Source organism: Bos grunniens, chromosome 11 (assembly GCF_055505025.1).
Source record: "Bos grunniens cultivar Pamir isolate PY7600 chromosome 11, Bosgru_T2T1.0, whole genome shotgun sequence".
NCBI classification, from domain to species: domain Eukaryota; kingdom Metazoa; phylum Chordata; class Mammalia; order Artiodactyla; family Bovidae; genus Bos; species Bos grunniens.
Genome location: NC_141175.1, coordinates 10,966,091 through 10,983,889, shown reverse-complemented (window position 1 = coordinate 10,983,889; position 17,799 = coordinate 10,966,091). Strand labels below are relative to the sequence as shown.

Genomic DNA, 17,799 nt, shown 5'->3' with positions numbered 1-17,799 from the left:
TGAATATGCCATCATTTCCATGAATAAATTCAGATTTATAGTTACAAGCACATCTCCACATACCTATCTATGTTCTTTAAGTATATTTGTGTGTGGGATGTATGTAAATATTTGGACATGAGAATGTTCACTCAGTGTATTTATTATAATTTTTTATATTTTTGGGAAAAAAACTTGCCCCAGAATCCTGCCTCATTGGCAGCCTGAAGAAAGTTTTTATTCTAAAGGGGAAAGCAGGGGTTTTTGGCGTGATCTGGGGTTAGTGCCATATCAGAGTGGGTGACGTCTGGGCCTTTGCTTAAGCTGGGGGCACAGGGTCCCCCAGATTGGCAGTCAAGGTCCCCGTGCTGGAGGTTGGACAGAGGAGGGAGCCTGTGCCATGACCACTGGTCAAGTTTTTCACACTCTCACTCAGAGTTCTGGGGTCCGCATGACCCCTCCGCCCAGCAAGTGAGAGGTCAGCCCGTGGGGGTCGCCAGAGTATGTATGTATGTGGGCCTTGTCACGCATATCCGCAAGCATAGATGAGCATGTGGGCCTTCATACACGTCCACGTGTGTGAATAACCGACTCTAACCATCACCGGTTGGGTGACTTTGAGCAAATTACTTAGTCAGTTTGTGTCTCCATGCCCTCATTTCACAAATGCAGACTGGCAGGGTATCTGGGCTCCTGACACGCAGTGAGCCCCTGCATTACCCAGCCTGCTTTGCAGCTGAGTGGGGCCCACGTGAGTAGTTCTGGCCAACAAACAGAGCAGCACCTGTCACTTCAGGTCTGAGGCAGTTAAGACCTCGTGTGTTTGTCACCACTTTCCTTTCCTGCCCTGGTGACCTTAGAGGCCACACGTCCACGTGGCACAGCCACAAGACAGAGGAAGGCCAGTGACCTGCACTGGGCTTCATGCGAGTGAGAAAAATACGCTTACTGTGATAAGCCCTGAGATAGGGGGTTGCTTCGTTACTGCAGTATAGTCGTCCAGTCCGGACAAATCGAAGTCATACTCACCTCAGTAAGTGGAGATGCTCACGAGGACTCTGTGAGTTAACATGTCCATGTGCTGGTAACGGAGCTGGCCAACTAGGGCTTTGTGAAGTTTCCACAAGCTGGAGTGGGTCGTATCTAGCGGGTGTCCACACATGCTCAGAAGATAATCGTTGTTCCTACCATTCCTTGTGCGTGCATACGTGATGTCTCTTAAGTAAAGTCCGACTCTTTGCGACCCTGTGGACTATAGCCCCCCAGGCTCCTCTGTCCATGGGATTCTCTAGGCAAGAACACTGGAGTGGGTTGCTATGCCCTTCCCCAGGGGATCTTCCCGACCCAGGGATCGAACCTGCATCTCTTCTGTCTACCTGCCCTGGCAGGCAGGCTCTTTACCATTAGCGCCACTTGGGAAACCTCTTACCATTCCTTAAAGAGACAGAATTTCTGGTGAGTTCAATTTCCAGCCCCCACTTGGAAAGGGCTTTTCCTCCCATGTAAAGGATGACTTTGCTTGTTTGCTACTTCAGCAAATGATATTTATTGTACCAGCTATGTGATCCTCTGGTGGAGGGCTGCTGGCAGAAGTGGCAGATGGAGCCTGACAGGGGCCACAGGGAGAGGGGCCTGCAGGATCAGGCTGTTAACAGCCTCCCTCCACCCCCAATCCTGACCACGAGGAGCTCCAGGGTGAAGAAGGGCTCTGTCTCCCAGGGTGTGGCACTTGCAGGCTGGGGCTGGAGCCACAGGAACACCCTGTGTTGGGGACACCCAGGCCTGTTCTCAGATGACACAGACATTGCTGTCAATGTCAACACATGTGCAGAGACCCTTCCATGGACCAAGACCCAAGCTGACCACTTTATGAGCTTTAACTTAGATTCCACACATCTCAGCAGTCAGGGTCTGTTACTCTCCATCTTCAGGACCAGGAAACCCAGGCTCCGAGATAGGGAGGGGCTTGGCCGGGGTTGCAGAGGCAGAGCTGGCTGTAGAGTGCCCACTGTCATCCACCACGCCCTGTCCTGCTGCTGCCCAGATGGTCAGGAGCATACTCGCTATGGACACTCCCTCCCTGCCAAGTCTGCTGGACATGCCCTTTGAGAGGGTGATGAGGACAGTGGCAGACAAGGCCAAGATGAAGATGCAAACTTCAGAAAATCATGACAGTACAGGGGCATTTTTTATAAGAAATAAAACTAAAAGCTTCTATAGATTCCCACATGTGAAGGCGTAGAGAAAAATCTGGAAGGCTGCACACCAGACTGGTAAGTTGCAGAGACGTACAGGGGAGAAAGTGGAGGTGGTCTAGGGAGATTTCATCTGTGATGCTTAAATTTTTGTTTTGAGTGAGACTGTGTTCGTATATGACCCACATAGCTAAGAATTCATTACAGATTTTAAAGGGTAAAAGCACGCAGACCACACTCAGGCCACACGCGTGGCCTGCCTTTGATCACGCGTCCTCACCCTCTGCTCCGTCACACGTTCTGTGTCAACACTTCTGCTTTCTTGCCTTGGGCTTTTGTATATGTTGGTCTCTCTGGAGCATTCTCCCTCCCGGCCCCCATTTCACCTAATAGGTCTTCAGCCTGGCATCAGCAGCTGTGGGGTCCTACAGCTTTGACAGGGGTGCCTCCTCTAGCTTCATTTCCCCGACTGCAGATTTTTATCAGCCTGTATAATCGTCTCGCCTTCTTGTCCGTCTGTATCGCAGTGGATTGTAAAACCCGTGAGGCTGGGAGTTGGGCTGGCCGCATTTCCTGCTCGATCTCCAGCACCTGACACTTGGCAGGAACTCAACAAATGTTTATCTGAATAAATGAATAAGTGAAAGAACAAACAGGTCAGAGGTGATCTAAATGGCATGGCTGTGGGGGGAACGATCACCTCCTTCTTTCTAGCCATCATATCTCTATTGATATAGTCTGAGACGGCACTGGCTTACTGGTGCCTGTACCTTGCTTGGGTCTCGGTAGGCTGGTTTCCGTTGAATTAAAATCCACAACTTCCCCATCACACACTCCTTGTGGGACCCAAGCACCCATCTTTCCTCCTTGTTCAAGTTTGTTGTTATGCTCAGACCATTGTTGACTTTCTCCCCTTGCTTCTCATCCCTAGAAAACCTCATTTGTTTGTTTCCATGGGCTCTTCAAGGGTCTTCCCTGATGGCGCTAGTGGTAAAGAACCCACCTACCAATGCAGGTTGAAGATGAAAACTTCAGAAAATCGACAGTGGGTCGGAAAGATCCCCTGGAGAAGGGCTTGGCAACCCACTCCAGTAACCTTGCCTGGAGAATCCCAAGGACAGAGGAGCCTGGTGGGCTACAGTGTCTAGCATCGCAAAGAGTTGGACACGACTGAAGCAATTTAGCAAGCGTGAGTGCGTGGGCTCTTCAATGAAGCACTGGCAGCAGTATGGACCGTGTGTGAATTGGGGGTGCAGGTTGAATAATGGGGCTTCCCAGATGGTGCTTTAGTGGTAAAGAATCTGCCTGCCAATGCAAGAGACACAAGAGATGTGGGTTCGATCCCTGGGTCAGGAAGATCCCCTGGAAAAGGGCATGGAAACCCACTCAAGTATTCTTGCCTGGAAAATCCCATAGACAGGGAAGCCTGGCGGTCTTCAGTCCATGGGGTAGCAAAGAGTTGGACACGACAGCACACACACACACAAACATGCGTTGAATGATGAGAAAAGAGTGAATAGAGCTCATTAGATGGGATGTCGGTGTGCATTAATGCCTGTGAGTGACCATGGCCACTGAGAAGAGGGCCTGTCTGGTTCCATGTTCAGCTGCTGTGGTCCCAGAGGAAGGACATGGCCAGAGACTGGGAGTGATGCACCGTCCATTTATGTCTTATGCAGCCTCATCTCTGATGGGTGTTGCAAACTCAGGGATGTCACAGATCCACGCCAGCCCCTCCTCCACTGGCCTGGACCCTGCCTCCCCTACCTGCCACCCAGCCTTCCCTAGAGCCAGGGAGCTGGGAGCAGGAAATCACACACCAAGGCCCCTATCTGATGCCCATAAGTTTGCTCAAGCTTATGTAAATCACACAAAAACTGACAAGTTTTCCTATTAAAAGATAATTGTAATCAGGGTGCCGGACGTGCAACGTGGGGATGATTGGAGATAGACGGACAGCACGGAAAGATGGATTGTTTTAATTTGCACCAATTAAATTGAAGTTCATGGGATCATCTTCTTCAATCTTCATGAATACTTTATTTTCTGGCTGCTACGGAGCTATTAAAAAGAATGATTGAGGCACGCGGCAGGCCGGGTATATTTTATGAAATATCACCTTTAAAGAATTTGAGTACGCCATTTTCATAATGAGTTTTCTAGTACCTAATCCTCTTCTCTATTACTACATTTAAGAAGTGGATTGATCTGGGAAGTGCCGAGGGTGCAGGTAATGATACATTTTGCCAGGCGCAGGCGGTGATAATGGATCACGTTTTTGGCGAGCAGGATAATGGATGCGTGTCGGGAGGAGGTATATGCAGGACTTTGGTGGTGGTGGCCCAGCTTGGGTGGGGACCCTGTGCTGAGTCAAGCTTTCATCCTTGATGGGTGACTGTCCGCGCAACGAAGGCCTGGAGCCCAGAAGAGGAGTGGAACAAAGAGGTTCCTTGTTGGGGCTGAGCTGGGATGGGAAGGGCTCGGGGCTCCAGGTCTTCGGGCAGAGGCTGGAGTTGCCTGCGTCACCCTGAGCCCATTTCTGATGCTTTGATGTTCAGCTGAAGGCTTGGCTTGGAGGAGGAGTGGAGGATGGGGAAATCTCTGAGCCCATGAGGCAATTCATTCACGGGGTTCAGAGAGCAGGACAGACTGTGCAATGGCCCCAGCCATAGGCCTGACCACTGCAACCCCATTCGTGACCTTGACCTCTTTCTAGATCTGTCTCCATGCACAGTGGTCTTTGAGTCTAGAGGGGACAGGCATATAGGGAAGTGGGTGGTAGGCTCACCCTCAAAGGCAAGTGTGAATCAAGGGGTTCCTGCCAGGATGGAGTCTGGAGTCCTTTCATATGTGGTCATGATGACGGGTGGGGCTGGGACTTAGATGTGACATAACAAGTCAGGTCAGAGGAGCTAAACCCACAGTTCTGGGTCTTGTGCCCTTGTCTCTGGTGATCTCTGAGGGTGTTGGCCTGACCCTGATAGGCCTGGTCCTTGGGAATCACAGCCCCCCAGTGGCTTCCTGAGGCCCCTGACCTTGGCCCTGGGAAGGGTGGGCACCAGGCACTGGGCAGGGATGGCCAGGGGATCAAGCAGAGTGAGGCGCCCCGCCCCACCCCAGACTGGGTCTCTCCTCTGCCACTTGGCTAGGCTTTCCTCCCCAAGCTTCAGAGCAGCAGCCGTCATAATTAACCCTGCTAATTAATCAGGGCAGGACGGATTAATTGAGATCACAGGAGACCAGGAGAGCAGGTGCAGCTTCAGGGCTGACGAGATAACGAGCTCTCTGGATGCCCAGGGGGCCTGGCTCCACCCGGAGGAGCCCTGAGCTCGCACAGTGGTGAACTAGGCAGGTGGAGGCCCTGGGGGACCCAGCCCTCCTGGGAGCCTGGGTCCTGCATAGGCAGGCTTCGACAGGCTGAGATGGGAAAGCTGGCAGGCAGACAGTCTCCATCACCCCCTCTGCTGGGGGCCAGGCTGGTGGAAATGCAAGTTCCACCCACAGCCCATGAGCCAGGAGGCCCTGGGCTGCGGGGGGAGCTGGAACAGAGCAGAGCCCAGGTCTGGCACCAAGTCTTCTGCTGCTCCAGAGGCCCCTGGAAAGAGGCCCAAATTGGAGCTGAGACCCAACTCCGTGCCAAGAGTGGCACCACCTAAACCATGGGAGGACGAGCTTGGTGGGTTTCCAACAGCCAAGTGATTTGCTCATTTATGTTTTGCTGAAATCTCTCTAGCAGCTTTCATGTGGAGGAGAATCTGGGAGGTGCCCAATGGAGGCAGAGACCCCATTGAGGAGGCTGGGGCCATGGTCCAGGCAGGAGAGAATGGTGACTGGGACAAGGTGGCGGCAGAGGAGGCAGAGGGCTCTTGGGGGCTGGAGGCTGCGGAACTTGCTGATGGATCATGTATGGTGGAGTGAGGGCCCAGGGTCAAGGGCTATTATTCCATCTCCAGGAAGCTCTGGTTGGGATGGGGAACATGGAGCATGTTTGGAGGACAGGAAGTTTCTGCCATGTTCTGGGTTACTAGTACCTCACCTACCTTTCAGACTCAGTTGCTATTGCGTTGTTCCAACTCCCCTTAAACTGCTTTGGGTGGTACCCCATCTTCCTGCCCCCCAGCTTGTCAGGCTCCTGGGACACTCGAGCCCACTCATGCACCAGTCCCCACAGGTTGCTCCTTCCTCCAGACAATGGCTCATCTTCCAAGACCACCTTATGCTGCCCCTTCCCCAAGGAGCCTTCTCTGTTCCTGGGTGCGTGGGCCTCCGCGCTCTGAGATCCACCATATCTTTGTAACTTTCCTGGTGCTGTTCCCTCTGCCAAATGCCCTTCCTTCCTTGAACCCAGACGAGCTCCTATTTAGCCTTAAAAGTCCAGAGCAATCCCCATCTCTCCCTCTTGATTTGTCTTGCTTCTGGTTGCTTCTTTCTTGGAGCCCTGCTGCACTTTGTATGACTTTTGGCAACCATGGCTCTGCCTCCTTCAGTCTACTTCTGGGAGTTGCAATTGCCAACACTAGGCTGCAACCTCACTCAGGCATTGTGAACCACTTATTCCTTCCAAGCAGGGTTTCTCAACCTCAGCACCATTGCCATTGGGAGCAGAGCATTCTTTGTTGGATGTTAGCAGCATCCCTGGCCTCTATCCACTCGATGCCACCAGCTTCCCCTGTTGTGATACCAAAAAGGCCTTGAGACATTGCCAGAAGTCCCCTGGGGGAGAGGAGCAAAACCATCCTCTGTCGAAAACTATTGCTTTCAAGAGAGATGAGAAACATTAGAAAACCAATTGAGCAGTGAGGATTCCAAATTCTGACCATGGACTGACAGGCCTAATGCTATTTTGGGTGTGAGTTTTGAGACCATTAACATCTAGAGCTTCCCCAGTACAGAGGTTCTCAACTTTTGTACAAATATGTTCCTAAAAGTACACACACCATGAGACATACAAGAACGTCCATAGTCAGTCCCCACACTGGACTAAATGCTTGTTTGTACTAGAATGAATGAAAAACTATGGTTATTCACTCAGGGGACACTGGGCAGCACTGTCTGCTGTACAGGCAGCATTAGGAATGAATCTCACAGGTGAGAGAAGCAGCCAGACCCCAGCGATGCGGACTGTGAAAGCCCATTTATGGAAAGATCTATGGCGCCGGAAGGCAGGATGGTGGCTCCCCTTGGTGTTCCCTAGCCCTTGAGGGGTGGTAATATGCTTCTCAATCGATATCCATCTGAGTGCTGGTTTGCAGACTGTGTTGACTCTGTTCAAACTCTTTGGGCTGAACACTGAAGATTTGTGCATTTTTCCCATATGTATGTGATGCTGAAATAGAAAGTATACTGAAAAAAATAAGAACACTACCTTAAAAACAGACAAATACACAACAAAACAATTACTTGGTCTCTACCATATGATCCAGTAATTCCACTCCTGGGTATATATCCAAAAACAACAAAAACACTGATTTGAAAAGATCCACGGACCCCAATGTTCATAGCAGCACTATTTATGATACCCAAGACAGGAAAGCCACACAAATGTCTATCAGCAGAAGAATGGATAAAAAGATACACACACACACACACACACACACACAATGGAATATTCAAAAGTGATAGTGTTAGTTGTTCATTTGTGTTCGACTCTTTGCAACCCCATGGATTGTAGCCCGCTAGGCTCCTCTGTTGGAGAAGGCAATGTCACCCCACTCCAGTACTCTTGCCTGGAAAATCCCATGGACGGAGGAGCCTGGAAGGCTGCAGTCCATGGGGTCGCTGAGGGTCACACACAACTGAGCGACTTCACTTTCACTTTTCACTTTCATGCATTGGAGAAGGAAATGGCAACCCACTCCAGTGTTCTTGCCTGGAGAAACCCAGGGATGGGGGAGCCTGGTGGGCTGCCGTCTCTGGGGTTGCACAGAGTTGGACACGACTGAAGCAACTTATTAGCAGCAGCAGCAGGCTCCTCTGTCCACAGAATTCTCCAGGCAAGAATACTGGAGTGGGTAGCCATTCCTTTCTCCAGGGGGTCTTCCTGACCCAAGGATCAAACCTGAGTCTCTTGCATGGCGGGCAGATTCTGTACCGTCTGAGCCACCGGGGAAATCCATACAATGGAACATTGCTCAACCACAAAAAGGATGACATTTTGCCTTTTGCAGCAACATGGACAGACTTGGAAGGTATTATGTTCAGTGAAATAAGCCAGACAGAGAAGGACAAATATCATATGATATCACTTATATGTGGAATCTAAAAAATACAGCGAACTGGAGAATATAACTAAAAAGAAGCAGACTTACAGGTATAATGAACAAACCAGTGGTTGCAAGTGAGGAGAGGGAAGGAGGAAGGGGCAGATAGGGGTAGGAGAGGAGGAAGGACAAGCTACTAGGTATAAAATAAGCTTCAAGGATATACTGTGCAACACAGGGAATTAGCCAATATTGTATAATGGCTATAAATGGAATATAACCTCTAAAATTGTGAATCACTATATCGTACAACTGTAACTTCCTATAATATTTTACAGCACCTATACTTCAAAAATATTCTCACGCATGAATGTTGAACTTTATAAAGAAGATAGTTCAGCTTGCTGCAGACTAATGAATATCATGAAATGCTAAACCGTGCTTCCCTTCTACACGCAGACTCTGATGTTGCATTTCTAGAATTTTGTTCTTACCCATTTCTCGTTTCTTCGCCTTCATGATTGATGCCCGATGTCTGGCTCTATGCTGGGGTGGCTGATGGACCACTTTGACAGCCTGGAATCTTCATCTGTGTCTCAGATGCATATGTTCCTTCCCCCTAGGTTGGCACACTCATTAAAAATATTAAGACTTGAGCTAAATAAAAAATTACAAGGGCAAAATGCAAAAAAAAAAAAAGCAGCTTATGAGTTTGCAAGGGTTTGAACCTGTATTTTGCATTTTTCCCGATAAAATTCAAGGAGGACTCCGAGGGACACCATCAGAACAAGCTACGCCCTGTGGCCTGAGGGTGGCAAGTGTCCCCAGTCAGGTGATATGAAAAGTTGGAAAGATTAGTTGAGTAAAATGCAGTTTTAAAAAAATGGTATGCGAGGGGATGTTTTGAAAATACAAATTAGAAAAATGGAACAGTCTGCATCATCCAAACCATGGGTCTTATTTCCTGGGGTTGGATCATCTATCAGCCCCAGATATGTTTTGACATCTCCCGTCTTGTAAACAAATTGTCCCCAGGGCCCTGTTCTCCTGCCAACACCCGTGTCCCTGCTCCCTTGAAGCAAAATGCCCGGGAGAGTGGTCTTCACCCTTTGCTGCCTCCAGCCCTGGTTCATTCTCCAATCTCTGCACACAGGCCGTCAGCCCTCCCCTGAAATCAGGCGGCATGTGACCGGCGACCAGCAAATATGGGCATTTGCATTTGATGCGCCTGGCTACTCCTTCCTCCTTGAAGCCTTCTCTTCACTTGGTTCCTGGGAAGACTTGCTGCTAATTTTTCTTCATCGCGTTGGCTGTTCTTTTCCAGGATTCTCTACTGGCTCCTTCTCTGGTGTCAGTGAGACCCAGAGCCACGCCCCTGATGCCATTGTCTTCTCTGGCTCCTGGGGGATCAGGCCCGGGCTCAGGGTGAAGACCCCTGGCTAAGACACACCTCTGCTTGGACCTCGTGGCTGGGCGCTGCCTCCACCCTCACCTCTCCACTGTCCAGTGTCCACTCGGGCAACCAGGGAGCTTTCTAAACTTTCACCAGGTCGCTTCTCAGCTCAGACCTTCCAACCCCAACAAATCCAAATCCTTGCTGCTTCCTGCTAGTTGACTGCGGGCCAGGGGCTTGGTGTGCAGCGTCTCTGGGCATCCTTACAATAATACTGGGGGGCAGATATCTACCGGATACCCGTCTTTCAGCTAAAGAAACAGCTCAGAGAGGCTAAGGAACTTGCCTTAGGTCACACAGCTAGGGAAAGATGGTCTACCTCAAAGGCTCACGGAGGTGGGGGGCTGACTCTGGCACTCACCAACAACTTCCCTCCATCCGCCTGGAGGAAAATTGCCTGTCCTGGTCCAACTGTGTCCTGGTATAGAGCCTGGCACCTATTAGGACTTTAATAAGTGAATGGAGAGTGATCTGCAAACCCAGACTCGGGGACACTACATCTTGGGGTGTGTGCTTATTCATGTGTGTGAGCTCCCATGAGTCTCCTTTTCCTCTGCATTCCCTGCCCCAAGGCTGCACTGGTGGCCTAAGGGTCACTCCAGGCCTGGCTTTCCATCCTATACCCGCAGTGACAACCCAGATCCCCCATTCTCCTCCAGCGTTCCTTTTAATTGCTCAAAAATTGACGATAGGTGCAAGGAAAATAATGAGGCCTAATTATGTTAATTAAATGGCTAATTCATTAATTAATGCACTCACATCCTTGGCTTGGAGATCCCCTCACTGAGGCAGTGAGATTGGTTCTGTTCCAGCAGGGATGGGAAGCCCTGCCCGGGGCAGGGAGTCTGTAGCCCTCTCTGGTGGGGGCTGCAGGTGCCCGGCTGCCATGAGCCCCCTCCAGCCACCCATACTTGGACACCCCCTGTTCTCCCCTCCTGTCTGCAGTGTATGGGGTGGTGGGAAGCAGGGAATGAGCAGATCTGGGTAGGTGGGGTCTGTGTCCCCCAGGAGCTGCCTGGTAACTTCCTGGGTGGCTTCCCAGCCTGGAGGAGGCAGTGGGGATGGGCAGGGGCTCCAGAGAGAGAGTGAGAGTGGGTAGATTTGTCCAGTGGGGTCAGGCACTGTGAGGCCACGCACAGATGGACACGTTGCCCAGGATGGTCCAAGAGACCCTTCTGTCCCTGGAGGGACCGCCTGGGGCCTGGACCATCTGGATGAGAGCAGGGAGCGGAGGCCAGTGGCTGGGTGCAGCTTGGCCACTGGTTTGCTGTGACCACAGAGGGGCTGACTGTCCTTCACAGGGTAGACCAAGTCCTCACAGTGCCCTGTGGGGCCCCTGGCCCCTCAACTCTCACCTCCCCTCACCTCTCACCTCCCCTCACCTGGTCTCTGCCTCTGGTCCCATCCCCGGGTCAGGACCCCTGAAGTGCTCTCCCAGCACTCCGTCCTGTGTCACTGGCGTCCTCGGTACAGGTTGTAATGATAGGATCCATCCCCATTCCTCTCTCTGAAGTCACAGTCTGTACCATATTATCATTAAAATCATCTGTTCTCCTGTTTTTCTGTCATCAGACAGGGCTGCACCTCCGGGTCCCCCATCCAGGTTTGTGACATAGGGATACATTTCACAGTCACAAGCTCAGATGAAAAAAATTTCACTTGAAGCCATGTGGAGAAGAGGTTAAGGGTGAGGTCTTGACATTGAACCCAGGCTTTACCCTTCACAGCTATGTGACCTCAACAAGTACCTTAACCTCTCTGGTTTATGACCCAGGCATTCCCTTGGGAAACGGGGAGTGGGGGGGGGTGGGGACGGAGAGTGCTCCTTTCTCATGGGGAGCTCCTGGGCTTTAAATGAGATACGTGTATAGAGCTCATAGACCGGGCCTGGCAGAGCTTGTGCTGAATAAATGTCAGCAACTTTGATCGCTTTATTTTCGCTAATACTTTCGTTTTGAACTGCAAGACCCCATATTCCCAATGCTAAACGTGAAATCCAGGCAGAGTTGGCCAAACTGGGGATTTCTCACTTGGGTTGAACAATTCGTCATGGTAATGCTTTTGTTTGTTCCCTGCCCTTGTCTTCTGAGAGTTGGCGCTAAGCTCCAGAGCTTTCACAAAGCCCTTGCCTGCCTGGCTCCCTGTTGGCTTCTCCTTGAGTCTCTATCTCCCCTGATTCCCCAAACAGTGTGAGAGGAGGAGCCTGAGGCAAAGGGAAAAAGTCCTGTGCCCAGTGTACATTTATCAACATTGCTGTTTAGTCTGACTCTTTTGTGACCCCCAAGGACTGTAGCCCACCAGACTCCTCTGTCCATGGAATTTTCCAGGCAAGAACACTGGATTGAGTTGATCCCCTTCTCCATGGCATCTTCCCGAACCAGGAACTGAACCCAAGTCACCTGCATTGCAGGCAGAGTCCTTACCATTGAGCTACCAGGGGAGCCCACAGGACCCCCTCCCCGACCCATATTCTAAACCAAGTGGAAAAGATTCATAAGAACTCCACAAAGACCATAACTGTATGTAAACCCCATAAAGCCCAGTCTGTTTGCACACCATTACCAACCCTCATATACCTGCCCTGCAGGGCCCCAGGTTGATTGGAATCAAGCAACCCTTCCCAGTGCCCAATAATGCAAGTTCTTAAACATAACAGCCAGTCTATTTCAGAGTTGATATTTTGTTCATTGTGGTTTTCCTGTAGTCATTTTGATTTTTAAAAATACTATTTCTGGGACTTCCCTGGTGTTGCAGTGGCTAAGATGTCACACTTCCACTGCAGGAGGGTGAGGGTTTGATGCCACATGGCTCAGCCAAGAAATGAAAAAAAAAAAAAAAAAGCACCAAAACTGTCTCTGTTGATCACTGAGTTTTTGGTGCCACTTAAATTTTGCATCCGAGGCAAGTGCCTCTCTTGCCTCACCCTACCCCAGGCCAGCACTGACTCCAAGCTCCTCCTCGGGCCCCCACTCTGCCCTGATGCTGTTGTGACCTCCTTTGGCCCCCTATTCTCATAAGAGGCTGCTGGAAATGGGCATCCTGGGTGGGACCTGGGAGGAGCAGGGCTTCTCTGCTTTGGGACCCCCAAACCCATCTTGCAGGGGTCATCAGTCACCCTCTTTTCTTTTCTTTGCTTGGGCATCTTCTCAGAGGAAACTGAGCTGGGGAAGCAGAGGGTGAAAGTGACCAGCCTCTCTGGTCTGTCCCTGGAGATGGGCGTGGGGAGTTGGGATGGGTGCTGCAGGGTGAGGAGGAAAGGTTTCTCCTTCTCTCACACATCTTTCCCGTCTACCCTGCTGATTCCCTGCATCAGAGTTTGATGCCAAAGCCGGGACTGTGGCATCTTGGTTCTTCAGTTTCTTTAAATCCTGTAGGGCCCTCCCGGCTGGGTGCCCTAATGATGGGGAGGGGAGGGCAGCCGCAGGAAGCAGGGAGTATGGAGGTGAGCTCCCCCCTCTATGACGTCATGCCACTCTAGGTGCCCAGTGCACCTGGCTGGATGCTTCTGAAACTGGCTTAGAGGCTTGGAGACGGAGTGGCAACTGGAGTGAAAACTCCCCAAGGGGTCAGTTAACCACCAGACAGTGCCCCCAAGCTGCCATCTCCAGGCTGGGAGAGGGAGGCTCCAGCCGAGGGGCACCAAGAGCTTCACTTGTGCCAGGTAGAATTCAGCCCTGCTTCCCAGGGAGTGGGAATTGATTGCTTTATTGCCAAGACTTAATCTGAAGGAAGTGAAACTAAAGCCTCATAAGAAATATGGTTATTACAGAATGCTTAAGCCCCTGCCTGGGGAGCCTGCACCCTGCTCGTCTCGCCCCTGTCTAGGGTAGCAGGAGCCACAATTGCACCCTCTAATTGGAATAGGTTTCTAAAGTGCAATAAAAGCAGCTGCCTGGATGGGGGCACTTGTTGCTTGGAGCATGTCTGGGCAGATGTGATGAATGTGGGGATTCTGTGAGCTCCCATCTCCTGACCTCTGGCCCTTACAATAGATGGTAATAATGACAATGATAACAATATTAATATGAGCAGCTGAGTATTTAATGAGCATTTACTATGCACCAGGCATTGTTTCACTGAATCCTTACATTGACCCTTTGTGGAAATGTATCATTCAGTAATTACCACAAAGTTGCTGCGTAACAAATGAGCCCAGAATGCAGTTGCTTGAAAACAATGATCATTTATTCTCACAAGTCAGAGGGTTACTTAGGAGTTCTCTGGTCTTGTCTGGGCTGGGCTGGGGCGATTAGCTCTGCTCCACATGCTCCATCTTTCAGGTCCCAGCCTGGGCTTATTCTTCTTGTGGATGGTGGTGTCGCAGAGAGCAACTGGAAATGCCTGAGGCCTCTTGAAGTCTTGGCCCCCAGAGTGGCTTCCGTTCCTCCTTCCTCCTTCTGTTGCCAAAGCCAGTCACAGTGCCAAGCTCAAAGTCACAGGTGAACACTGTCTTGCCTCTTAGTGGGAGACACTGCAGACTTGGAACCAACAGTGCAATCTGCCACAGGTACCATCCTTATTACCCCCACTTTATAGATGAGGAAAATGAGGGCCAGAGAGGAAAAATGGCTTCCCCAGGGTCACACAGCGCTGGGAGCTGGGATTCAGAGCTCAGCAGGTGCCTGAGACCCCAGCGACCCCTTTCTCATTATGCAGTTCAGTGTCCGAGCTCTGCTCACCCTGAACAGGGGCGGTTCATCAGGACCCAGATGGCTGTGACTCCAGACACATGGTGGGGTCCGCCTGCTGAGGGTTCCTGGTGGTCCCCCATTCACTCCAGTTCCTACCAGACCAAGAGTGGACTCTGGGAAAGGCGCAGATCACTGTTTGGAGTCAGATGCTCCCCCGCCCTTGTCTAATACTTGCTCTGTTCTGTGAGGGGACACTTGGCTTCCCCGGCTGGTGAGGGTGCAGTCAGGATTTGAAACAAGCTCCTGATTCAGAGCTTCCCGGTGCTGTGACCCCGAACTGACCACAGGGGCTCCCTCTTAGCTCAGCCCTCCACTGGTGGCTGCGCCCAGGGCTCTCACCAACCTTCCCCCCACCTCCCCTCCCTGCTCCGAGCACGTGGGAGCTGATGGATACAGAAGCAAAAGCTGCCTGAGTTTCCTCCTTCTCAGCCTCTCCTGGAGGCCTTGGCGGCTGTAGGATGTCTGTTTTGCCCTCAGCTCCCCGACCCCTCCCCTGGGGCTTCCTGGGACCCTGGGACCCTGGGCCAGCAGAACCTGTGCCCAGAAACCCGTGGCTGTATGGTCCTCAGGGACCCATGAACTCTCACCACCTGACTCTTTTTAAGCTTTTATTATTTCTCTATTACCCAAGTAATACATGTTCATTGCAGGAAAATTAGAAAATACAGAAAAGCATAAAGAAAAAAAAATCAAGTGTAACCAGTTTAGAAGCATCTCTACTCATTAGGGGTATAAACATGAAATGGTTTTATTTTTCCAATAACGGCCACCGCTCGGCTCTCTCTAAACCGCCTCCCTCTGCCTGCTGGGTGGCAGGTCCATAACTGACATCTCAGTCCAACTCCGTTATTTCCACTCTTGGGTATTCAGCCTGGCTCATGCTGGTACCCAAGACGAGGTCCTGTGTTGTTTCAAACTCTAAGCCCATTTAGTGTTCAAGGCTTGTCCTCTCCCCCACCACTGGGTTTGGCCGTGGGATCTTCTCAACTGTAACCCCTTCACCCTACCACCCGCCCTGGCAGTGCCCCGCTCAGGGTTGGCCTGGGGAGATGGGGTTCACATAGCCTTGTGTAGGGTTCTGCCCACTGATGTAACTTGTCCGTGGGTGGATGGCCACTCTTAAGGTTCTTCCTGGGGAGAGAGGGGGTCCTCCTGTTGTCACTCCCAGGGCTTGCTGGTCACCCCCACCCCCACTGCCCACCACCCTGCGATTCCGCTGCATCTTGAGGCCAGCCCCAGCTGTGGCCTCCAGCTGAGCCCTTCTGATGTGTGACTCCTTGCAGCTGGTAGCCCTCAAACTTGTCTTCCCTGGTGACATTCGGTTACGGGGTTGTGGGCACCTGCTGAGCCAGGTTCAGAGCCTGGGGCCCTGGGCCCTCGGGTGGTGGTCCTAGAGACCACTTGGGCAAGCCCCACCCTCTCAGTCAGTGAGCCCTTTGCCTGGGCTCCGTGGGCACAAGGACAGGCCAGTGCAGTGGCTGAGCTCTGGGCTGGAAAAGCGTTTCCTCTCCTCGCAGGCACCTGGGCTGGAGGAAAGATTCCCTTAGACTTGGGAGGAAAAAGCCAAGCTCCTCAAGTGCAAGAAGTTGGGGGAGGGAAGGGACTGGCCACTCCTCTCTCCTGTCTGCTCTTGTCTCCGTCCGGGGAGGGGCTAGGAGGCACATCAAAGAGGGCTCCATCTGTGGGGTGGCCACCCAGCATGAGTGGCGTGCCTCCTCTTCTCCAGGACCTTCTAGCGGTCTCTGGGGTGAACCATTGTCAGTTAGCTTTATCCCATGTTCCCCCTGCCCTCCACTCCCACCCTAGGCTGATTGGATCCGAGATGTGCCCTTGGCCCCAAGAGATAGAGACAGGATCCGTGTACCTTCCAGTCCAGATAGGCTCATGGCTTCACACCCAACTCAGGAGCTCTGGGTCTTTAGGGTGGCCTCCCAGATTTGCACAAGGACTCTCCAGCTGCAGGCAGAAGGACCTGGGGACAGAAGACCAGGCCTGGTGTGTACCTACTATGAGTCACACACTGGGTTGAGGATGACACATGGGATTTCCCTACCCTTTGAAGGAGGTGCCATTAGCATCCCCATTTTACAGATGAGACAGCTGAGGCTCTGGGGGCTGGAGTGACAAGCCCAAGGTCACAAGGCTGATGAGTGGTACTCTGAGGGTCATCAGTTGTTTCCTGGAGGTCACCTCATATCTCCCCACACTGTCATCTCCTTGTCTCCATACCCACTGCTAAACTGGTATGGGGACAAATTCTTGTGGAGTCAAAGAATAAATGAATGAATGAGAGTGAGGATTATGTTTCTATCAGTGGGTCGGTTTATTTTTGGGCTGTTTCTGGACTTTGGAAAAGTGATACACTGGCCACGAGTGTTCCCATTTGCCAGATGGGGAAACAAAGTCTGAGGCCCCTAGTGAGGATGGAGTCCACCCCCTCCCCACCCCCCGGGCACCTGAGCTGGAGGCATGTCCAGTGCAGCTCCTGCCTGTGCTTTGGGCAACAGCTTGTGAGCCAGGAAGCAGCAGGCTGGCCGGACGGCTCTCTTTTCCCTCTCTCTTCTCTCTGTCCCCATCCCGAAGGTAAAAAGTTCACGCGGGCGGCCATCCGTCGCAGGCTGTCAGGCGGCCGTGCAATCTCTCTGTGGTTTTATTACTTAAAATCGGCACGGTGTCCGGGCTGGGGAATTTTCCAAGGTGTTTGAGGCTGCCACGGGCCCCATTTATATTGTGCCTGAGTTTCCTTCCCAGTCTCCTTGAGACAAGTGACCAGCAGGTCCCGCTGTGAAGGCCGTATCAGTCATTTGCCAACTGGAGCCGGGCCGTGAATTATCAGGGGATGGTGTGGTGGGGAGCGCGGGCCGGGGGCGCGGGGTGACCGTAAACATGTCCCGGGAACGTGTCTCCCATCACTCACGTGCAGATAGCAGATGGAGGCACACACGCGGCCCCGATCTCTAAATCTCAGCCTGACCTGGGAGAGAGATGGAGGTGACTTTCAAGGGAGTCCATCTGCAGGCCAACTTGGACTAGAAGTTAACGGCAGGTCGGGTTTCCCTGAGGGTGGGACCTTCTGGTTAGTTCATGTACACATTTATTTATGTTTTCACTCCATGAAACTTTATTATTGAGCATCAGTGACGAGGGTGTGCATTTTGGGTTTCTTGAAAGATACAAAATGAGGGTCTTGGTTTTATGGGGATGAAGAGGTCCCAGAGTCAGCCTCCTGTGATCCCCGCTCTATGGTCCTTTGTCTCCTTGCCCTAGCTTGAGTTCCATGC

General features: G+C 51.7%; 1 long non-coding RNA gene across 6 annotated transcripts in view; it reads left to right on the top strand.

The window, feature by feature from the left end:
* LOC147362529 (uncharacterized) overlaps positions 1–17,799 on the top strand; it is a 115,246-nt gene that overhangs the window by 40,709 nt on the left and 56,738 nt on the right. The window contains exon 2 of one of the 6 annotated variants that reach the window (XR_015135738.1): positions 14,108–14,334. The exons of the other annotated variants lie outside the window; for them this stretch is intronic. This is a non-coding gene — a long non-coding RNA (uncharacterized LOC147362529). The remainder of the gene's footprint in view (positions 1–14,107; positions 14,335–17,799) is intronic. 6 annotated transcript variants of the gene reach the window in all.